The sequence below is a fragment of the Arachis ipaensis genome, chromosome B07 (assembly GCF_000816755.2).
Source record: "Arachis ipaensis cultivar K30076 chromosome B07, Araip1.1, whole genome shotgun sequence".
NCBI lineage: Eukaryota > Viridiplantae > Streptophyta > Magnoliopsida > Fabales > Fabaceae > Arachis > Arachis ipaensis.
The window spans coordinates 115,244,422-115,250,760 of NC_029791.2; the positions used below are offsets into that span (position 1 = coordinate 115,244,422).

The window sequence follows — 6,339 nt, forward strand, 5'->3', positions numbered from 1 at the left end:
TCTTTAGAATACATATAAAATTTTTAACTTTTTTAACTGTACTTTTATCCTTTTTTTTAATTTTGACTTTGACTTTGGATAGAAGAATTTTAGCTTTACTAACAAAAAGACACTAATGCATTTGTATTTCTTTCCAAATTTTGTCAATTTAGTGTTTTGATGTTCTTAATTAAGGTTTCAAGAAAGAATCAGCCTAATTTTTTTATGATTCGTAAAAATGTATGAAATTTGTGCTACTTAATTATGCTGATAAATAAGGAAGAGGGAATTATATCATAAATTTTGTAAGTAAAATGTTACTATTATTTTAAAAATAAATAAATAAATGAATAATTATTACTATCATAGACCTTTAACTGAAGGTTTGTCGTTGAACTGGTCTCGTTTTGCTTATTTCAAAAGGAAATCAATCTTTATTATCGGTCAATTAATTAAGTCCCCAAATTGTTCCTTTTCCACCATGAATGAGGGTTGACCATGAATGGAATTAAGGCCAATATTGCTAAGAAGTTCAATGATATATGGGCTTCAAATTTGATGTGTTGTTCTGAACTATACCACTCATGAAATCCAATAGAGTGGGCCTTGGATTTGCTATCTTCATAATATTTTCTTATTTTGTTTTTGTCCTGGTTATAAGTTAATTATTGAAGCGGCGCTTCTGTGTTTACTGTTTAGTTTGGTATGACTTTATAAAAATTAAATTCAGGTTTAAACTATCTTAAGAGTTTTTTTTTTTTGTCAGTAAATTGGACAGCTCAATTTTAAGTACTCTAATAGATTAGATAATCTTCAATCTTAAATACACAATACATCCACATATTTCACATACTCCACACATTTATTATATTTTTTCTCTCAAATGCATCCTCTAGAATTTAAACTCTAGACTTTAGTAGTGGGGAGGAGGTGAAACGCGCCATTTGAGCTAAGACTCTTCGGCAAACTATTTTAAGAGTTTAATTGGTCTTCAAGTCAACTTAGACATATAAACACACACGGTTGAGGTCCAAAAACAAAATCACAAGGGTTGTTATCAAAAGTTTAGGGTGGTCAAATTTTTTTAAAGTGAAAAAAATAATGAAACATCGATCTAATCAACTTTAAATGAAAAATTAACTTTTTTTAATAATATTATTCAAATACTAAAAAATAATTTAAAATTTTCAAACTATTCCTCTTGACCTAACTTACCTCATTGTTAATTTCTAATCTCTAATTTTTCATCACTACTATTTCAATGGGAATGAATCCTTTCCAGTGGAAAAAAAACTGGATAGTATTCAATGTAAGATCTCACTTTTTATTGCTCTTTCTCTCCTATTTAATTTTGGTCCCACTTATAAAATTAAAAGTGAAAAATTTTATTCTTTTAAGTATTTAAAAAAATGGAGAAGATCCATTTTCCTATTCCAATCACAACCCTCCACTACCATTATCTAAATCCTTCCTCATCCAAATTTTGTTCCGGACTACCACCACCAATACCACCGCCTCCTTCATGTTCTCAATTTTTGCCCTTTCCACCATACTAACATTCACATTTACGAAATTCTCTTTATTCTTCTCTGTGGTAGGAGCATTCTTCTCTAAGGTTGATAATACTAACCTCATTCGATGCTATTCAATCTGATCCCACGCATTTAAGTAGGTGGGTAATCCGACCCGCAACAGGTTGGGTCGAGGTATAAGTAGGGTCTGGTGTAGGTTTATGTTTAAGGGTGTGTTTGGGGTTCACGTTGGAGAATAAAAAAGTCCGTTTAAGTGTCTTAAACGTCCCATTATCATGTTTGGCAACTTTTTAGGGTGTGTTTGGCAAACGCGTTGAGGAGGAAAGAAGCACGTTTGAGTCTCTTAAAAGTTTCACTTTTATGTTTGGCAACTTTTATTCTTCTGAACGCAGAAGTGATTCTGCCTTTAAATGTACGTTCAGGAGAAGCTAAAATTTGTAGCTTCTGCGTTTCACGTTCATGGTGGCTGATTATCTTAGAAAATTAGGTGAAAATTTTATTTCTTTTTTACCAATCATATTCTTCATTTTCTTCTATACAAAGGATACTAGTAACTATTACCATCACAGTTTTCTATAGTTCTTCCTACTTGTTCTTAGTTCCAATTTTTTTTCATCAAAATAGTTCAAATTTGTTTCAATCACTAGCAAAGTGAATATTTTAATTTTTTTATTATTTTTAGTACTCACTTTCATATTTTAATTTTTATATTTTTTATTGTATTTTATATTTATAGGATAAATATTTTTATATTATTTGTGTAGTATTCTAATTTCTCATGTTATATTTTTATATGAATTTTTTTATCATTTACTATATTATTTTTTATATGTATATTTTTTATGAAATTTTTTTATTTTTGTTTGACTTTGTTCATGTGATTTTTATTTATTTTATTATATTTTTTTTATTCATTGACAAATGTTGTTGATTTTTTTTATTATGCTCTAATTTTTAGATATTTTTATTATTATTTGTTCATATGAATTCTTTTTTTTTCTATCCTCCTTTACTGCATTGTATTTATGTTGTGTATGAATACAATAGAGTCATAGATAATGAAAAATAGTTGATACAATAAAGGAAATGGATTATAGTCCAAAATAATACTAAATTAAAGAAACAACATTTATTTTACTATAATCAATTTTGATATAAAGATTGCCAAACATAAATCACGTTAACACAAACTTATTTTTCATCAAAATCAATTTTGCAAAATTAATTTTATGCAAACTCCCGTTTGCAAACTGTAATCCAAACACACACTTAGAACTCTTAACCCAGAAGTGCTTTCACCTTTGAACGTGCGTTCACGTGAAGCTAAAAATTACCATTGGAGGAATTAGATAAGAAATTTATTCCATATCTACCAACTGTACCCTTCATTTCTTCTATAAAAAGGATGCACATAACCACATAATTTCACACTCTCTATATGTTCTTCTCTGTATGTTTTTTGTTTCAAATTTTTTTTCCAGATTTATTTTTATCACTGTCAAGGTAAAGATTTTAATTTTTTTTATTATTTTTAGTTCTTTCTTTCATATTTTGATTTTTATATTTTTTATTGTATTTTTTATTCATATGATAAATATTTTTCATATCATTTTTTTAGTATCCTGATGTTATTTTTTTAATTTTTTATTGTTATATTTTTATTGTATTTTTTTATTTATATGACAACTATTGTTGATATAAATTTTTATTTTTATTAATTTTTATGATATTTTTATTATTTTTTGTTTATATAAATTATTTTTTTATCTTTTATTGTACTATATTTATTTTGTGCATAAAATTTTTTATTTTTTATTTAATTTTATTTATATGAATTTTATTTAATTTTTATTATAATTTTTTTGTTCATATAATATATGTTGTTGGTTGTGATTATTATATATTATATTTGTATGAATTTTTTTTGTTTTTGTTTTTTGTTTTTATTGTACTTTATTTTTGTTTTTATTATATACTAATTATAAGTAACAAAAGAGTCATAAATAATAAAAATTTATAGTCCAAAATGACACTAGATTAAAGAGTACTAACGACACTAAAATAAATTATAAAATAATTTTTTTGTTTAATATTATAAAATATATAGTACTCTCTTTTATATTTTTATTTCTTATTGTTTTTTAGTTCATATGAATTTTTTTATTATTTACGGTTCTTTATGTTTAATATGTAAAGTGTCTTTTTTTTTATTTTTATTTGACTTTGTTCTTTTTTATTTTTTACTTATTTTTATCATTGACTTTTTTTTATATTGTTTTTTCAGTGTTCTAATCCCTCAGCCCTCAGGTATGTTATTACTTTTTTTAATGGTATTCTTATTATTTCTTGTTCATATGAATTCTATTTTTTTTTCTTTTATGCACTGTGTTTATATCTTATGCGAAGTTTATTTTATTTTTTTATTTGATATAGTTCATATAAATTTTTTTATCATTTTTTATTTACGTAAGTTCTCGTTTTATATTTTATTATATTTTATTTTTGTTTCGGTTGAAATTTTTTATTTTTTATTCGACGATGTAAAATTTATAATTATAATTCTCATATATTATATTTTATTGTAACTTTTTTTATAATATAGATTAATTGATCTCATTAAAAAAGATAAATTAAAAAAAATTATTCATAAGTATTAATAAAATTATGAATGTTGGATGCCCAAAAAAGTCTTATAAAAATAAAATTATTGAGAGTACGGTATAAAAATAATATTAAATTAACATTCTCACGTTATTACCTGAAATTTAAAAAATAAGTTAACATATTTGACTAAATATTCTTATATCGGTGTACACATCAAGTCTTCACATCACATACTAACAGCCTAATGACAAACACCCTAATTCTCCATTCTAATTCGAATTACATCTCCTAGAATTTTAATTTACAAAATAATTGCATTCAAATGCAAAGAAATACGCCCAAACGCAAGTAAAAATGAATCAGCTCGATCCAAATGTACAACAAACCTTCGGCAGTTGCAGGCGTAGCTGTCGAGTGCTAGCTCCAGATGCAGCAGGTCTCCGACGCATTCGGCGGTTTCCGGCTGGGCGCACCACCGCTTCTCTCCGGGGAGCCTGAGGATTTCGTTATTACAGTTAATCTAAGCAATCCACTTCTATTTTCAAAAGCTAAATTTTATCGATTCTAGGGTTTTGGATTGTAGAGGAAAAAATGAAAAGAGAATAGAAAGAGTGGAGCACCTGGACCGGTTCATCGGCGTGAGGATGTGGTTGAGAATCCTGGCTGCGTTTCCATAAGTACAGTGGAATCAGTGCTACAACCAGAAGCATCGAAAGTATAGCTACGAAGAGTTCCTCTATTGCTGCTGCAGAATCAGCGCAACGTTTTGGGATTTTTTTTTCCTTTCCTGTTTTGTTATTTATTTGTTTGGTGTTGGGAAAATTGATTTTCTGACGTTTCGGGAAATTTTATGCGTTATGAAACATATACTTCAAATATTGGATGTAACTTTTTTTTTGTCAATACAACACAGTGACACACCCTAGTCAGACACATTACATACTCTGTTTCACCGAGATTCAAATCCATGTGGCAGTTTTAGGAGGCAATTATATTTGCCATTAGCACAAGCCTCAGCCACAAATATTGGATGTATTTAGTTGTTGTAACTTAGTTCAGTCATAAATTAGTATTTACAAGTCACTATAATCAATTTTTATTTTTTAATGTGTATAAAAATTATTTTGGATCACTTGAGAGGTTTATGTACTCGTCCACCTAAATAAATATCAAAAATTCAAATATCATTTTAAATTATTAGCTGATAACAAATTCTTAAACAAATTTTAAATTTATAACAAATAAATTCTTGATATATATTTAAAAAAAGCTTTTAAGTATATTAATACAATAATATTTTTAATAAATTTTAATTATTGATTTTAATTATACATTATATATATCTTAATTATACATTATATATATTTTTTTATAATTAAAATCAATAGTTATACCAATATATTGATATACTTTAATTCTTCTATATCTCTAAACACTTTCATTAAGACTCTCCAGAAAGGAGGTTGAAATACCAATATATCGATATATTTTAAATTTTTTCTATAGTTAATTCTTGTATATCTCTAAACACATTCATTAGGACTCTCCTATCTACAAAAAAGGAAGAGACCTAGGGTGTGTTTGGGGATCACGTTGAGGAATAGAAAAGTACGTTTGAGCGTCTTGAACGTTCCAATATTATGTTTGACAATTTTTTGGAACCCTTAACCCAGAAGTGCTTTCACCTCTGAACGTACGTTCATGTGAAGCTACAAATTCAAGCTTCTGCGTTCACGTTAAGAAAATTAATTACCGTTGGAGGAATTAGGTAAGGAATTTATTCCATATCTACCAACTGTACCCTTCATTTCATCTATAAAAAGGATACACATAACCACATCATTTCACCATTAGTTCTCTGTGTGTTCTTCCTCATTTCACCATTACTTCTCTGTATGTTCTTCCTTATAGTTTTTTTTTAGATTTATTTTCATCGCTGCTAAGATAAAGATTTTAATTTTTTTTTATTATTTTTAATTCTTTCTTTCATATTTTGATTTTATATTTTTATTATATTTTTTATTTATATGATAAATATTTTTCATATTATTTTTTAGTATTCTGATGTTATTTTTTTAATTTTTTATTGTTATATTTTTATTGTTTTTTTTTATTTATATGACAACTATTGTTGATATAAATTTTTATTTTTATTAATTTTTATGATACTTTTATTATTTTTTATTTATATAAATGATACTAAATTAAAGAGTACTAATGACAC

At 26.0% G+C, this 6,339-nt stretch overlaps 1 long non-coding RNA gene across 1 annotated transcript; it reads right to left on the reverse strand.

The window, feature by feature from the left end:
• Nucleotides 4,233-5,156, reverse strand: LOC110264727. The gene is made up of 2 exons (XR_002350899.1): nucleotides 4,736-5,156; nucleotides 4,233-4,609 (listed from the first exon to the last, which is right to left on the reverse strand). It is a non-coding gene; the product is annotated as an uncharacterized LOC110264727 (long non-coding RNA).